General features: G+C 42.6%; 1 long non-coding RNA gene across 1 annotated transcript in view; it reads right to left on the reverse strand.

Annotated features, from left to right (window-relative positions):
• Positions 1-1,828: 1,828 nt before the first annotated feature.
• Positions 1,829-18,474, reverse strand: part of LOC106725900 — a 42,878-nt gene continuing 26,232 nt past the window's right edge. The window contains exon 4 of the long non-coding RNA XR_001361900.1: positions 1,829-1,925. This is a non-coding gene — a long non-coding RNA (uncharacterized LOC106725900). The remainder of the gene's footprint in view (positions 1,926-18,474) is intronic.

Below are 18,474 nucleotides of genomic sequence, written 5' to 3' on the forward strand. Positions count from 1 at the left end.
GGTCACCTCTACAGCCTGGCTGTCACTGCACTGCCTACCGAGAGCCCGGTGTCCCCTGGCTCCCGTGCCCACATGGACCTGCTCCTCTATGGCGATGTCGCTGAGGCAGCTCCCCTTGTGGGTTTAGGTGGACCCCGTGAGGGTCAACGGGATGCTTTTTATCTTTTAACCATGATTTTCCACTCAGGCAGGGAGGGACGCAGGGGATTTCATTTGACTGCCTTGGTGTTTGGCAGCCACTAAGGAGTTAAAACTGGTCTGTGCTAGACAACTGAGACAAGCAGGTGCAGAAAGAGAAGGGCAGCCTGGAAAACAAAGAGTCCAGTCCAGATCTCTTCCTTGCATACCATGCAACTGCAGTAAAGACGACTAATGCAGTGCTAGTGGGGAGGGGCATAGTGTTTCCATTAGTAAAACTTTGATGCAAAGGGACTAAGTGCCCAAGGCAGAGGGATGGTGATAAAAGGAGCCACCTAAGTTTAAATTATGAGTAAGCTCCCAGATGAAGTTATAAAACTAATTTCAAATGGTGATGAAATCGTGTCGTTGTAGGTGAGATTTCTGAAAGTGTGAATTGATATGTAAATAGATATCTTAATATATCTATCTGATTCCCCAGTTAAAGTGTTCGTTCCTTTAACAGTAGGGCCCCTAGAGTGTCTAGTCTAGTTTTCTGCATGTACTAACATTCCATAAATTAGAGAAGGAAACTAACATTTGCTCAGTATCTAGTCTGTGTTCTTTGGCATATGGAAATTCATTCAGGTTAATCCTCACCACAAACACATTAGCACATCCTATTTTCTGCATTTTGCAGAAGTGGAAAGGTGCTCAGAGAGTTTTAGTGACATGCTCAAGAATGTAAAAAGTAGTGAGAGAAGAGACATTCAGATACAGGCTATGTGCCCCACCCTAAGACCAGGACAAGGAGAAAATTCTGAGATGCCCTAAATTAAATTACAGCCGGCCAGAGAGAGGGAGGACGAGGGGAGGAGTTAATCGGTTAACAACTGCAGGGCAAAAGCAACCAAAAACTACTTACATTCCTGAGTGTATGTTGGGACTTCGAGTTAACTTCCAGGTGGCATCAAAAAGAGAAGAGCCAGGTGCCACCACATCCCAGGAGCCTCCACTTCTTACTTACACATGAACTATCCACAACCCAAAGGAGCAAACCGTCTTCCTCACAGACCGTGCACCTATCCCAGAACCGCCCTCCCCCACTTCACTCTCTCCCACCCACCTTATCTGTAGCCAATGCAAATTCTTTCAAAACCACCTACATCTATCCTCCTCCTCCTTGGAGAATGAAAAAGCCCTTCAGATGCAGGCCTCCAGGCATGTTTGTCTTTTCCACTAGCCCTGCTGGTAGTTTAGACTTCATGCCCCAAGACCAGGTTTTTTTCTTGCTAGCAATGGCCCTTTCTATTCAAAAGGCTTTCAGCCATGCAAGTTAAAAAAATTTTGTTTTACAACCATGTTCTTTCAACAGGACCAACCAATCTTCTAAATATTCATTTCATTTTAAATGTATGCAAAATGTGGATGTGGGTGTGGGTGTGTGTGACAAAAAGTTTATTGAATGTTTTCTGAATCAAGCAGTATTAAGTTCTGCTCTACTAGTATATTGCTGTACTGTTCATTGAAAATGGGTAGTCCAGGTACTGCAACTCTTTATGGAGAAGGTAATTTGTCTATCATGCTTCCAACATAAAAAGTGATAATATTAGTAGAAGGGAGAGAGGAGGAGAGAGAGGGAGAAACTGGAAGGAGGAAAGAAAGGTTGATTTTATGCTGGCTTCAGAAAGGAAACTTACCCAGGTTTCAGAATACCGTGAGGTCATTGCAAAGTCTGAATGACAGCAGTTTCCAATTACAAAAATATCTTGGTGAGATCACACATCTTGGAGGTAGCAGTAGGAACTCTGTGTTGGAAGACAAGACAGATTCTTTGTAACAGCAATAGAAGTTACAAGCTCTATTTGACCCATGCAAATTTTTTACTTCCACCCACCAAGCAATTCCAGAGGCATTTTTTAAAATAAAAGGTTAATATAAAATATACAGTGTCCCCCCAAAAATTGTATACACACTTTAACAGCTGATAACTCACTTAATTTTGAAAAGGAACTGTATGTTATGTATGTTAATAAACACTGACTTTATAATCATTCAAAATGTGTATATATTTTTGGGACACCCTGTATATATGGGCAAGAAGTTTCTTTAGTGCTTTCTGAATCAAGAACTATTAAGTTATGCTCTATAATGTCGGTGGTTTAGACTTCATGCCCCAAGACCAGGTTTTTTTCTTGCTAGCAATGCCCCTTGAGAGAGAGAGAGAGAGAGAGAGAGAGAGAATATAGATATATACATAGATATCTGATACAGTTCCTCAAATAGAGCACTAAATTAAAGCCAAAGTCCAATGTAGAATACAGAGTGAATTGAATCAGCTGCTGAAAAGATTGAACTTTACTGGAACCCTACACTCTTGGAAAACAGGGAGATCAAGAAATTCCACAGCTACTACCATCATCACCCTTTTGCATATCAGAAAACAGCTTAATGCTATTAAATTAATTAAAGAGGCCATTAGTCTGAGGTGGCCCTAATGCCTTGGGAGCCTACATAAGCAAACTAAAATCAAAACCTATAAATGCTTAAGGATTACAATATTGAAACCTAAGGACAATCAATGATAAACAGCCAACTAAGCTTTAAGCTATAGCCAATTAATAATTTCCTTACTTTGTTGTGTGCCTTTCTCTATAAAAGTCTCCCCAAGCTTGTTTTGGTAGAGCGCTCCTAAACTCTTCTGGTTTGGCACTTCCCAGTTCAAATTAACTTTTGTTCAAATAAATGCTTAACATTTTTAATATGCCTCAGTTTATTTTTTTAATACTGTAAAGAAGCATTCTTCCATATATTAATACCCTTATACTTAGCTAGTTATTAATAATAGGAAAGGATCAAAGGGAAGGTCAGACATCATAGACATGTCATTTGGGCAGCTTCACCAGGAAGCTGCAACTACACCTTCCCCAGGGAAATACCAGCCTATCCCCTGCAGATCACTGAGGGGAGGGTCCAACAAAGGGGAGACAGATGTATGCCCAGTGAAGTTGGGGTGACTAGGAAAGGTGTTTGTCAGTCACACTTGGGAACAAAGATCATTGGCCAGAATGGGTGTGGCCACTGCAAGCCCAAAAAATTTGGGAATACATAATCCCCTAAACAAAGGAATGCTCTCTTCACTCTTGGGGATCTTGTACTTATGACTCTTGTGACTCTCAGCTCTCTCTTTGTATTCACCCGTATGGTCCATGGCCACGTGGATCCCACACACAATAGACTAATGGACTAGAGTGGGAAACATAAGCTAAGCTAGCCTGAGGCTGGGCTGGACTCGCTTCAATATGGAAAGGAAACTCTGGACACTGGCTCTGATTTTAGCTCTACAGAAGCCCCAGCTATACTTCTACGGCGGGACAGAAGGAGAGGGGGCCTTAGAAACTTTGGGCATGTAATTCCATGGAAATAAAGCTCTCTGCACTATCTCATCCTTCCATGGGGGCCTCTGGAAATTCTTATTGTAACATACCCCAAGAACTCTACTTCCACTGGAACAATGTGACTTATGAAAGACCCACAGATGACCCCCATGTTTATCCACGACAAGTCCAGACACAGGCCCTCCAAATTCTCATTCTTTGTCTTATAAATAATTACTTGATCTGTTTGCCCCCACTGAATGATCTGAGAAATGCCCACTAACTTGGCCAGGCAAATTTTCCTCAGGCTCCTCTTCCCTAGGCCAGGCCCCTGAACTTTGGCCTGCCCTTGAGTTTAAGCAAGCATTGGGAGCTTAAGGAACCGCTGGGAAGTGGGGAGTTGGGGGAGGCCTTAACAGCTTCTCCTGAGAATCAGCTAACCACCAAAAAGACATTTCCTGCTCATCTGTTCAATCCACCACCTGCTCGCCCCACTCCCCACACCCAGTTCCTTCTAGGCTTGTTTACTCTTCCCTATAAAAGAAAGACCCTTTCTGCTTGGTCTTTGAGACCCTTATACATATTATGGTCAGTGTGTTTTCCTGTTGCAATAGTTCCTTTACTTCTATTGTAATAATCCCCTCCTCTAATTAGAATAGTCTTTTCAAATAAAGTCTCTCCTTACCTGAGTCTGGATTTGGTTTTTTTATTTGACACTGCCTACGGTTATAGTTTCTAATATACTTAGAAGTATATTTCTCCTCTGTCACATTTGCTTTTATTTATGATTTCTCTTTTATGGGTTTTAAGTATTCATCCCAGATTCAGAAGCCACATGGGCAGAGGTATCAAACCCTCTGAGGGTATTAACCAGCTATCCACATACATCTCAGGTTAAAATGGAAATGAATAGGTAGGAGCGCTGCTTCCATATGCAAACACCTCCAGGTAATCAATTCGATTCTAATATCTTGCTGGCTGCAAAATCATGGCTTCTGGGGCCATTTAATTCACTTCCAGCTAATGCCTGGGGTGCCAGTGCATAACAAAGGAAACATAAAAAGTCTATAAAACTAAAATATTTCATTAGATCACAGCAAGTTAAAAGCCTGGCCAACTCCAAGCTTCACAGAGCATCTTTGGCATCTTACCCCTGAGCTGGCCCAAATAAAAGGTTTGCAAGTATTTACAAACTATCAACTTTGCACTCTTGAAAACATCTGTTATCATCTGAGGTATTTTCCATAACAAAAGTAAGGACTTGTAGATTGGCAAAGGATTTTTTTTCGACTTGTGAATTTAGTAATAGGGGGAGTCATAATGTAGTTTTTAAAATTGTTGCCCTAGCTCAGTGGTCGGCAAACCGTGGCTCCCGAGCCACATGTGGCTCTTTGGCCCCTTGAGTGTGGCTCTTCCACAAAATACCATGTGCGGGCGCGCACGTACAGTGAGATTGAACCTTTGTGGCCCATGCACAGAAATCGGTTTTCGGCCTGGGCGAGTCTATTTTGAAGAAGTGGCATTAGAAGTGGAGGGTGTCGGTCGGTCGGGACGCAGGCAGGCTGCGGGATATGCAGCGCAGGGGAGGTACATTGTTTTGAGGTACATTCGCTGAGGTCGAACCCTTCCAACTCTCCCAACCACACTCATCTATCTGAAACAAGTATACAAGACAAGTGTGGATGGGAGAGTTGGAAGGGGTCGACCTCAGCAAACGTACCTCAATCAGATTGAGGACGTTTTTAGCAAAGGCCAGCTTAGGAGTACCCTAATTAAGTTAATAACAATGACCTACTATATAGTTTAAGTTTAAAAAATTTGGCTCTCAAAAGAAATTTCAATTGTTGTACTGTTGATATTTGGCTCTGTTGACTAATGAGTTTGCCGACCACTGACCTACTCTGTCTTCTTTACCTAATTGTCATCAGGGAGACAGAATCGTGCACATTCTAGCTTTATCAGGGTTAAATAAGATGACTCACATGGTCGCCATAAAGGGTGCCATGAAATTGACTCTGCCTCCCCTTAGTTTGTATGTTGTCTTTTCTAGTTGGATGGCTCTCTGAAATCAATAAAAATATATTTTAAAAAAAATAAAAATTGTAAATCACATTTAATTACACATATTTCATGAGTTGATCACTGAAATCATAGTTAAATTTAACATCCAGGGCACATTGTATCCATAATCATAGGCGAGTTTCATGTTCAGAAGTTTCCGGGGTACACTGTCATGGTTACCAGGATCAGCAGAGTGCTGAGAATTGTTTAACAACCAGCTCTGCGGGAGAGGGTAGGCCCTGATGTGTAGCACTTGCCAATTTTCATGGTGTAAACACTCCCACAATGACTAATTTCAAGATATCAATGTGACTGCACTTGGAGTTCAGGAAGAGATGCTCACTAACCCACCACACAGATACAAAAGATGTAAATAACCTCAAGAGAACAAAATAGTCAAATGTAGTCAAATAATTAGGAAGTGATGAGTTTTGAGTGAATATCATTTTAGTTTTAATTTAACTTATTTAACTAACTTTTTATAATTTAAATTTTAATGATGACTGTGAAACAACTGGCTTGCAAAATTCCTGAAAGTTTAATAGTCAGCTTTTGTATGTTGGCATAGCTGGTACCAATGGACACCAGTGAGTCCAAGATTCATCCCTCCCTCACTATGGCCATAACGTCTAGAGGACTAGACAACATCTACACTAATAAAAGATAAACATGCAAATTGGTGTCACTCCACTACACCCACCAGCCAATCAGAGTGACTATGCAAATTAACCCAACAAAGATGGCAGTTAATTTGCATATGCAGGCACGGAGTGAAGACTGAAGACTGAAGACTGAAGAGGCTTGGCTTCTCTGCTGTGGCCGAAATGGAGAAGCCAAGCCTCGCTGCGGCTGCAGCCGGACCAAAGGCCTGAGTCCCAGGTGCCGGAGGAAAACCGGTGCCGGCAGCCAGGGGAAGGAAGGCCTATTGCATGAATCTCTTTGTGCAACAGGCCTCTAGTTATTTAATAATACAGAAAGTATTTGGCCCACAGAAGCATAAGGGGTGTTACTAACCAAAGGCATATCTTACCTATGGTGGGTTGATATGGTGGCCCCTGAAAAAGATATGTCTAACTGAAACCAATGAACATGGTCTTATTTGGAAAAAGGGTCTTTGCCGATGGTATTAAGGATTTTGAGATTTAAAAAAAAACAACAACAACATTCTGCCCAGCCAGCAGGGCTCAGTTGGTTGAGCATCATCCTATGCATTGATTTGATTCCTTCCCAGTCAGGTCACTGGTTCAATTCCCAGTGAGGGCACATGCCTGGGTTGCCAGTTTGATCCCCAGTGGGGGGTGTGCAAGAGCCAGCCGGAGGATGTTTCTCTCTCATCAGTGTTTCTATCTCTCGCTCCCTCTCCCCTCCTGTCTCTGCAATCAATAAAAACATATTTAAAATAAATAAAATAAATAAAACATCCTGAATTATCTGGGTGTGCCCTAAATCCAATGACCAGTGTCCTTATGAGGAAGGACACAGACAAAAGGAGATACAGGGACACAGTGAAGACACAGAAATGCAGGGAAGAGGCCATGTAAAGATGAAGGTAGCAATTGGAATGATCCATCTAAAAGCCAAGGAATGGCAAGCATTGCCGGCAGCCACCAGGAAGCAGGAGAGAGGCACAGCACGGTTCTTTCTTGGAGCCTCAGAAGGAAACAACCTTACTGATGTCTTGACTTTGGACATGTGGCCTCCAGAACTGTAAGAGAATAAGTCTGTTGTTTGAAGCCACCAACTTTGTGGTAATTTATTATGACAGCCTTAGGAAAGTAAGGCACTACCCCATGACAATCGGTCAAAAAAAGAGGCTTTCAAGATTTTAAAAGCTATAAAATAACTTGGAAAATTACATAACACTGTAACCACATACAATCATAGTGGTGAGGAGGCAGGAGAAATTTAAAGGGAAAGGCAGTTTACTGCTGCCCTAAAATGTCATCTCATATCTTGATAATCCTTATAGGTCAGACATGGCTAGACTCCCTGGTGACTTAGACACAACCTTAAAAGTGCCAATTGCCAGAGCTTATTTACCAGGTGGTAGAAATCGGTGTTCTTTAGCTTCTCAGCTCTGGCCTCTTTTTATCTCTAGAGGGTGTGTTCCTATTTGACAGAATATTCTTGTTCTATTAACTGGGAAAGAAAAGAATAAAGGGGGGATGGGGCAATCCATTTGTGGCAGTGGCCAGGGGTGCACTTGGTGAGAAAGAACATTCAGCTCCACTGGGCTCTGGACCCTGAGCTCTGCATCACCTGGAGCAGTTGTGCTTTTGTTTGTCTCCTATTTTGTCTTTCTACAGACTTCTCAATCAGAATAGCTGGACTCAAGCCACATCCTCAGGTACCTGGGGAGTTAGAACTTCGCCTCTGCTCCTGGCAGGGCGCCCCAGATTCTAAGGCCTAGCCGTGAATCCCAAGTGCCCCCATGGGTCTCAGGGGTTAGCCAGACTGATGCACTGGTCCTAATGGTCAGCGATTCCAAACAAGGCATCTGAGGGGGAGCTGGAATCAAGCTCCTTGCCTCACAACCCATGGACACACATGAATTAAACACAAGGGGAACTCTGAAAAGACTGCTAGACCTTAAACTCTTTTCTCCTCCACATAATGATTCTTCGGAAAAGCACTTTGTAAATAAAGAGCTGTGCACAGATGAAGCAAATGCTGTGATGAGAATGAGTGTGCTGACCCTGGACCAGCAGGGCCTGAGAGCATCAGCAATAACAAAAGCCACCCTTTACTCTAAGCATGGGCCATGGACCAGGCACGCCGCTAGTGAACATTAAATCCTCACAACAACCCTGTGAGAGAAAGGCTGTCCTTGCTTTAACTGGTGGGGAAACTGAACCTCCAAGACATCCCAGGTTACCAGAAGGGGAAGTGACAGAGGTGACAGAGCTGGGCCCCGCCCACAGCTCCGACCTTCCAGACAAGTCCTGGAAGAGGAAACCCTGAAGCCTGAGGTCAGCTCTGCTCTCTCAGCACGTGTCCCAGAGAAAGGGACTAATGCCACCTTTCACCAAAAGCCTGAGACTTCGCCAGCTGGAGCAGCTCAAAAAAATTTTTTTTTAATTTTACATAATGAAATACTTTCTTCTAAATTATCTTATGCTTAAACCCAATCCAAAAACTCCGAGTTGGGCTGCTAAGGTTGAAGAAGGTGGCCTGAGGCTCCCTATCCAGGAGGTTGGCACTTCGTGTGAGCGGTACAGGAGGTGCCATGAGGCCTGAGGCTCTGGCTTCGGGTTCCAAAGAATGAGGTGGGGTTCTGGCTGACTTGCTCCAGGCCTGCCCCATGCATGGAGCAGCGAGTGGGCACCGCCTCACCTCCTCTCTGGCCTGGCCCCAGCCCTTCTGCCCTGTCACTCACATGGTAGGAAACACTTTCACCATCTTCCATTTATTGTTTTAGTCTCCAAAGATATGGATTTATAAGGTTAAAAACTGCAATTGCCCTCTCTTTTTTCTGGTCCTTATAAAAGCCATCGTCAGCTTTTCTGTATCAGCTAGAGTAGAATGTTCAAGTTCAGATCCTGCTGTGGGATCAACGGCAAATCCTAACCTCTGACCCAGGGGACAGCGGGTGGCGGGGATCGATTTCCGTTTGGCTGCCATCAAACGGACCTCTTCTCATAGACCTCCTTCTCATAGAGAGACGTCCTTCTCACAGACCTCCTCCTCGTATTCATCTGGAATCCTTCCCAGCGGCGAACTGATCATGTGCACGGTGTTCTTGCCAAACAGCTTGAACTCCTAAGTGGACCAGCCGTCGCTGGACCTGGATGTGCCTGGATGTGACCGCGGCGAGGGTTGGGTCCAGTTGGGGCGTCCAGCAGGGCGCTGGCCGATGCCTCCAGAGGCTCCAGGCTCTGAGAAGAGACAGACGAGCAGCCCAGCAGGGGGCGGCCCGCCTTGGTCTCCACGCCCTGGGTGAGCTCTGCAACGGGGCCCAGGAAGCTCAGAGGCCCAAGATGGGCGCGTTGGCCACGGGCACTTGCACGTACTGGATGTCCTCGTAGAAGGTGTTCTCCGCCTCCGCCGAGGCTTTGATAGCTGAGGTGATCTGATGGACAACAGCCTGAGCTAGCTGCTGGGGCATAGCCCGCTGGCTGCACGAGGCGATTGGACCAGGGCTGCCAAACCCAACGGGAGGTCCCGGGGGTGTGGTGAGCCAGGCCTCAGCGCCAGCAAGGAGCAAGGGCGGCGTCTTTGAGCAGAAAAATCTCAATCATCCTCTGGCTGGCTTGTTGGGGAAGCAGCCGCGCCACAAAGTCTTGGGAATGGTTTTGGGGGGAGAGAAGATGGGTCTCGCCCTTTGGGGCACAGCTTCCGCCAGCCCTGCGCTGGTTCCCCTGCTGGTCTTCCCAGAAACTTGGCCTCTGCTCCTGGACGGGCGCCCCTCCCAGCCGGCTCACCCCGGGTCACCAGCCTGTAATCGCGATGGGCCCTCCTCCAGAAGTCTGCATTGAATTGTGTTCCGCATGTTAAATAAAAGCAGGTAATTCCTCCAAACTTCTTAAGGAGTCTGAAAGGCAGTTCACTATTCTCTCTGAGCACAAACCGCAGAAAACGCTCTTAGTCTACCATGTTCAACGTTAAATTTTGAACGAAAACTATTGGGAGTGGGAGTGATGCGCATTGGAATGGATCTTAAAGAAAATGCGCTCTCTGGAAAACGTGAAGATGGGATACATCCCAGTGAGGCCCATCTAAACAGCTCTGCCAGTCCTTCAAAACCAAACGAAGGACTCCCCAAAAAGTAATCCAGAAGGCAGAGGAGGTAATGTCCCCAACTGAGAGAATGTTTGACTGGTTTCTCAAGAGACAGCTGTGTCTCCAAGAAAGCAAACACTTGCCTTAGCTAATTGTTTTCAAGTGGCCGGACAGTTCCCCACTGGCTGCTGAGGAGACTGATGTCATTTAGGATTCATGCTTCCCCAGACTGCAGCCTACAGGCCTGGGAGGGAGCAGGACCCTGCCAAAACCTTGATTTTGGACTTCTGGCCTCCAGAACTGTGAGAGAATAAATATCTATTGTGTTCAGCCACCCAGTTTGTGATACTTTATTATGGTAGTCCTAGGAAACTAATACACCTCTCTATTCTTTTAATTGTGAAAACAGACCTTAATGAAAGCAAATGAGAGGAATCAAAATATAGGAACAGCCTTGAATTTACTCTTTAAAAACCAAATTATTTCCCAAACTTCACTCATTTTTTAAAATATATTTTTAATTGATTTGAGAGAGAGAAGAAGGGAGAGGGAAAAAGAGAAACATCAATGATGATGAGAGAGAAACATCAATCAGCTGCCTCCTGCATGCCCCCTACTAAGGATGGAGCCCACAACCCTGGCATGTGCCCTGACCAGAAATGAACCAGTGACCTCTGGGTGCCTGGAATGATGCTCAACCAACAGAGCCACACCAGCCAGAGCCCTCTATTTTTAATGTAATCTGTAACAAATTACCTGTGACACACATTGCAACCAATCACAATATACCCATGCAACCCACTGCCTGAGCTAGAAACTGCTAATCTCATCCAACGTTTTAATTTTACTGAGGAAATGGAGCTCCAAAGAGGCCAAATGGCTCACCAAAGGTAACACAAAAACTTCACTGTTTGTTCCTCCTCGTGCCTATCATCCTCTGTTCTAGCCACATTCCCTGGGCACAGGTAGAAAAAGCCTGAGGAATGTAGGACACCTCATCATTGCTCATATCAGTGCCCAAATTTTGCCCTCTGACTCCAGTTTAAATCATTTTGTGCAGTGCGGCTGAGCGCTGAAACTTCCACAAGCAATTCTGCTTCTAACTCTGACTTTGAAGGCTGATAAAGTGATTCGTTCAGGCTGCTGTACACACTGAATAACTGCTTGGTGTGCTGGGATTAGATGTGACACAATATCCTGTGTCAGGGCATAGATCTTGGGCAGAAGAGGAAGAGCATCTGCGCTTTGATGTTGCCATTATGGGATACAGATTTATTATTGAGTCCTTGAATAGAAAGACCAATGATGAATTTATCAAGAGGCCTGCGAGATAATTGTGAAGTGAGTGATTTCTCTGCACCTCAAATAAAACTCTAATATAGGCCTCAAAGGTAGACAAGATAAAATGTCAAAAATCTGAACACGAGGAATTTGTAAGTGCAATTAACTAATATCTGTAGCCTGAAGCGATGTCGTCCTGGTTAGGATGCCCTTCCAACAAGATGACTTTGCTGACCTAGATTTCTCCCTGTAATAGTCCTGTCTGCTTCCTGCCTAAGTGCTAATTTACTTTTCATTTATGTTTAAGAAAATAATTTATCTCCTACTTTTGAGACATAACCAAAAAGTTATAAGAAACTAACTGCTCTGCCATTTAAAAGTTTCCATACACTCTTCTTAGAAATTGGAAAATGGCATAAGTAAGCTAAACATTCAAACGATATCTCCTCAAAGGGGGTCCAAATAATCTAGTACTGGAGTTGGGTTGAAAACCCTTAGTTAAAGTGGAATAAACTCCCTGAGGGATTAGAAGAGGAAAGAGTCAGGGTCCAGAAAAGCCAACAGATCTGCCTTCTAACCAATGGGTTGCACTGGTATCTACATGAGCGAGAAGGTGAAGGCCAACAGCCAGACAGAAAGTAAACAATAAAATAGGGAGAAAGCAAGGAGAGTCCTATACAATTGCTTTTAATGTAATTGAAAGGGGCTAAAAGGTCAGTGAAAGTAGGTTACAGATATGATGAGGTATTTTTCTTAAAACACACGGCTGAGTTTATTTATAAATTAAACAAAAAGGGCAATTTGGTCTGTAAACAAAATAGGTTTTCTCAAGAGCACTTCCCTCCTTAGCCAGTCACCGTTCCTATTACTTCTAGTCTGTCAATACGCCTGCACGGCCCTCAACCCCAAAGCAGTCTGAAGTTCAAAAGTTATCCATTGCAACATTGCTGTGATTGATTGGATCAATATTAGACACCAGGGCCAAGCCCTGGCCATCCATTGTCTAGCCAACAACCAATCAAGTACCTTTTCAAGAATATAAATTAAAAGATATCTCAGTTGTACTCAGTGGGTAGAATATAATTGAACTAAAATATAATATAATTGATGTGACTCTGAGTTCAGCATTTGGGTAGAGATAAATGTGTAAATAGATGATACTGATCTGTAGAAGAAGAGAATGGAGCAACATAAAGAAAGAGGCAGACACTTGAGAGCCTGTGGTTCAAGAGGGAGAGGAAAGAGTAGCTGCCTTGGTAACTGATGGCATAGCAGTCCTCAGTCACAATTTGTATGAAATATCTACAGGTACTTTGTTTCAATGAGGTTTGTCAAATTCTCAAAGTCAAAGGGTTAGTATTCCCCTAATATATTCCTACTACAATCAGATGGCCCCTGGATGGGTAGAACTGTCTTCTAGAGACAGTAAGACAACTCTGGGAAAAGAGACAATGCTAAGAACAAATTACCAAAATGATACTCTAAAATAAAATGCATATACATACACACATGTAAACCAGTATAAAATATTATAGAATCATTGGTGTTAAGTGGGACAAACTTAACTCTTGCCTTTCAGAAGGCTAAACTTAGCCTCAACCACAAATGACAATTGCTCAAAATGACCTCAAATTCCACTGATAAACATCCCTTTTTATTTCTCTCTCTCATGCTTCAAAATAACAAAAAATATTCTGAATACCTAAGAGAAAAGCAGTGATACCTATCTGTCAATAAGATGAATTCAATAAGATGAATCCTAGATATGAAAATCTGAACAGGCAAACGAATGAATAAATAAATAAATAAATAAATAAATAGCTATTTTATAATTTTTATTATTTATAATGTTTATTATTCTTTATCATTGAGAGAGAGAGAGAGAGAGAGAGAGGGAGAGAGAGACATCGATATGAGAAACATAGATCAGCTGCCTTCCGTACTCACCCCAATGGAGAATCAAACCTGCAACTTTTCGGTGCATAGGACGATGCTCCAACCAACTAAGCCATACTGGTCAGGGCTATTTCATAATTTTTACAAAGTACAGAAAGAGAAAAGTGGATCATTTTGTCCCTGAACCTTCAGTGGAAGGCAAAACTCCAAAGGGGAAATATGCTATAAAAGAAACATTTTTTAATGTTTTTAGACCACAACATGCATGATTTAAAAATGATGGGAAGAGAGAACAGCAACCAGCAACCAGAAGAACTAGACTATCAGTCAAGCATCACTATTTCTGACACAAAGACCCAAAGATAATCACTTCAATAGAATCATATTTAAATGAAATATCCAAAACCATACTCAAAATACAATTATGTCCACAAAAACAAACCGGATTCTTTATTTTTTATTATTTAGAAGAGGAATAATCTCTAGAAGAAAACGATGATTAAAAAGCTAGCAACAGCATTCTACACAGAAGAAAACAGTCTGGCAGGCTGTCATTGCTGATGCAATAAGAGCCCTGCTATCAAGATAGTTTAATACAAGACAGTTCTTCCCAGAGAACCCAAACTCTGTAATGACAATCCAACCAGTTGAGAAGGGAACAATAAAGAGGAAGTGTTGAAGATTTTCAATGTATTCTCACTTTAAAAGACATTTCTATTGCTTCAACAGAAGAAATGCCTTTGTGGCTGATCTTACATGCTTGCCTTAGTAGTTTCCTTTATAAATGGAAAAGGGCTTCAAATTATTGTAATAAAGACTATAATAGCAGCATGTCCAGAAATAATTAAGTCTTGTAAACAGACCATTCCATAGAAAACGTTGTGTGTATCAACTCCAGTTACCAGAATTCTGAGTGCAATGGGTAAAAAGTGTCCATTCATTTGTGGGTAGCTATACATAAATGTACCTGAATGGCATATTTAACTATAAACAGAAGGTGACAAACAGATTTGTTGGGAAAGATGAGCCCAAATGGTGAAATGGAAACTATATAGTATATAGCATTTAATGATAAGCTCATGTAGTCTGATAATTAAGATCTTAAGGCAGCCCGGGCGGTGTGGCTCAGTGAGCATGACCAGGAGGTCATGGTTCGATTCCCAATCTGGACATATGCCCGGGTTGCAGTTCAATCCCCAGTGGGGGAGTGCAGGAGGCAGTCAATCAAGGATTCCCTTTCATCCTTGATGTTTCTATCTCTCTATATATGTAAATATATCTATATCCATAGATAGATAGATGATAGATAGATCTTAAGGCAGAACAATCTAGTTGAGTAATGGCTCCACTACATATGGCTGTGTGATCTTCAACAAAGTAGTTAACCTCTCCAGTTTCCTATCTATAAAACCAGCATAAGAGGAACAATCTCAGATAGTTCTTTGGAAAATTAGGTAAACTAAAACACATAAATTAGCACAGAGCCTGAGTCACAGTAAACACTAAATAGGTCAATGTGGTGGTGGTGGAGATGATGATGATGATGACAATGTTGATAAGGAAATTTCAAGTTGATGTCCTCCTCATTATTACCCTCTGTATTCCCTATGTCTCTCCTAGTAATGTTTGGTGTGAGGAGGCCTTTTTGTTGTTTCATATTTCCTGTGATTCTTTGTATACAATTCTTAGACTTTAAACCTACAAATACATAAAGTTCTCTTTAGAGTCTCTATTATTCCCCTATTATTTCCTGTAAATATAACTTTACTTGCCAGGAAAGGAATGCCATGGGTTTGTCTGTCTGAAGCTGCCCTTCTTTAAACTCAACACCACTTTCTCAGTGTACTTTGGCATGTCAGTACTTTAGTGGACAGTCACAACCCAACTGGAGTCAACAGAAAACAAATTCCCTAATTGTGCAAAAAACACAATACTTTGTATGTAACACCATGAAACTACTCTTGAATATTAAAATATGCCATGGCTACTAATGCTCATCCTACACTAGCAAATATTGGACTCATATAATGAACAAGAAATGCCGGTTAAGCTAAATTAAATTTTATTCTAGTAGTGATATTTCTGGGAGCCTTTGGATAATCTGTTTCAGCCTACTGAGGCCATGGCTGTTGTATCATGAAGCTTCCTTCATCTGGGAGCACCTAAATATGAAAAACGTTCAGTAGGAGAGCATGATACCATGGGGTTTAGGCTAGCCTATTCCCACAAGTTATGGAAAGTAGCATAAACAAAAACATGAACAGTTCTTCAGTCTTAGACCTTACTCTATCTAGCATCACATGAATTTTTGCATGTTTGATACTCTGTAAATATTCATGGGGAAAAAATGAAGCCTGCTTCTCTGCACAAATGAGAAGGTAAATGTTTTCCTATAACGTCATCACTTTATATCATCTTGATTTATAATTGGAGGCCAGGGGGGACAGACCATTTGGACACCAAGGGACTATCTTTTTTTTTTTTTCAGAGAGGAAGGGAGAGGGAGAGAGAGATAGAAATATCAATGATGAGAGAGAATCATTGATCGGCTGCCTCCTGCACAGCCCCTACTGGAGATCGAGCCCACAACCCAGGCATGTGCCCTTGGCCGGAATCGAACCTGGGACCCTTCAGTCTGCAGGCCGACGCTCTACCCACTGAGCCAAACCAGCTAGGGCACCAAGGGACAATCTTGAGGTTATGCCTATGGAAACTTACCCACGAGTGAAACATGGGTGTGGTCCCCACTGCTCTGCTGCATACATTATTCAAAGAAAGGGACTTCACCAGCTGATGGGAATAAAATTCAATTAGTCCTTAATATTATTCTAGGCAGAAAATAAAACAGAATTTGTCAGGGGAAGAAAAACTACCTATTTTACCTATTTTATCCATTTTTATGGTGCTTATTTTATACACAACTCAGTCATTTGCCTCTGCTCAGAGAGGTTGAAAGATACACTCATAAAGGGCCTAGAAAACTACTATGCACACCCTTAACTTCATTTTTGGCCAAGGTTGGTAAAGGAGTCCAGGACAACTGAATCCATCCCAGAAGGACAACAGTTCTCATGACACTATAGCTGACTGATTAAGTAAGGCAGGCCCAGTCAGAGTACCTCATGTCCCATACCATGAACAAACTGACTACAACAAGTAAGTCAAACTCGCAGCCCTCAGGCTGCATGCAGCCCACAACAAATATTTTTGCGGCCCAGCCAATATAACAATGTGTAAGAAACATTTTAATAAAAATTTCGTAACTTGCCCTAACCGGTTTGGCTCAGTTGATAGAGCTTTGGCCTGCGGACTGAAAGGTCCCAGTTTCGATTCTGGTCAAGGGCATGTACCTTGGTGGCGGGTACATCCCTAGTAGAAGGTGTGCAGGAGGCAGCTGGTCGATGTTTCTCTCTCATCGATATTTCTAACTCTCTATCCCTCTCCCTTCCTCTCTCTGTAAAAAATCAATAAAATATATATTTTTTTAAATTTCGTAACTTAATTTTTACAATATCCTCTTATACATAACTAGAGGCCTGATGCACAAAATTTGTGCAAGAGTAGGCCTTCCTTCTCCCAGCTGCCAGCACTGGCTTCCCTCTGGCACCTGGGACCTGGGCTTCCCTCGCAGCCAGCTTCGTCCAAAGGTCATCCAGAAGGACATTCAGTCTGTTAGCATATTATGCTTTTATTATTATAGATTATTAATAATGAACTGCAACGTTCACTAATGACTGATTACTATAATCATGTTGCATTCACTTCCCTTACACACCTTACACACAGGCACACCATTTCTCTCTAGTAATACTAGCAGCGAATATTTTAGCAGCTGCTTGCCAGGTCATTAGTCTTGGACTGACTTGTTTGGTGTGCATAACAGGAAATGCTTTCGGAGAATAAGAAAAATAGGTTTATTTGCATTACGCTTATTAATTTGTGCAGTTATTGCGGCCCACATAAACTTAAACCTTGTTTATTAGGCCCATGTTAGCTTTTGAGTTTGACCTGCTTGGACTACAACAACATCATCTCTCCAAATCTACTTCTCCAAAGCTACTTACTGGTAGGTGGGCACAGCCCAGGGTATTAGATCCCTAGTCTAGTGTTGCTTCTAGGACAGGGGTGGGCAAACTTTTTGACTAGAGGGCCACAATGGGTTCTTAAACTGGACCAGAGGGCCGGAACAAAAGCATGGATGGAGTGTTTATGTGAACTAATATAAATTCAAAGTAAACATCATTACATAAAAGGGTACGGTCTTTTTTTTTTTAGTTTTATTCATTTCAAAAGGGCCGGATCCGGCCCGCGGGCCGTAGTTTGCCCACGGCTGTTCTAGGACCACACAATGAAGTTTTCATCCATATCTCTAATCCTTAAAACATACTTTCAGAACCAGGGAATTTGGAGAATAAAGAATCAGGCAGAAATACAAAATAGAACCCATAAACCCAAAAGGGAGATGGAAAGAAAATGTTGGAGTTTGAAAGAAACAAAATAAACAGCAAAAGGAAGAAAGAGACTTCGGGAAAGATCTGAGGATGGGCAATGCCACTATAGGAGCCATAAACAGGAGCAAAAAGACAGGAGCTTTAGATGCCACCTGTGGAGAGAAGACAATTTGTAACCCTCCCGAGCACAAGAGTTATCGTGTCACAATTAACTTCCTGATGGGAGAGTCCTCCCAGCTGAGTTGTATGTTCACAGGTCCTCCATGCTGGAAAACTGGCAGAGATTGATGACCACCTGGCACAGCTGGAACCAAGAAATCTTCCTGTTGCTCTCCTCTGGTCACTCTATCAATCAACTTCTCCCAGAGAAAACTCGGCCTTAGGCTACAGCCCTTATCAACGATGTAGATCTAGGATACAATATATGTTAAGTTCCAATTCTTTATCAAAGGACCCGTTACTCGGAGGAAACTGCTGCTCCGACTGCTAAAGCAGGGATATCTGTTGCTGTTGTTTTATGTATTCTGTACTGCTGGGATTTAAGAACCAGAAGACATGTGGAAGTGGAATTA

The sequence above is a fragment of the Myotis brandtii genome, unplaced genomic scaffold, assembly GCF_000412655.1.
Source record: "Myotis brandtii unplaced genomic scaffold, ASM41265v1 scaffold196, whole genome shotgun sequence".
NCBI classification, from domain to species: domain Eukaryota; kingdom Metazoa; phylum Chordata; class Mammalia; order Chiroptera; family Vespertilionidae; genus Myotis; species Myotis brandtii.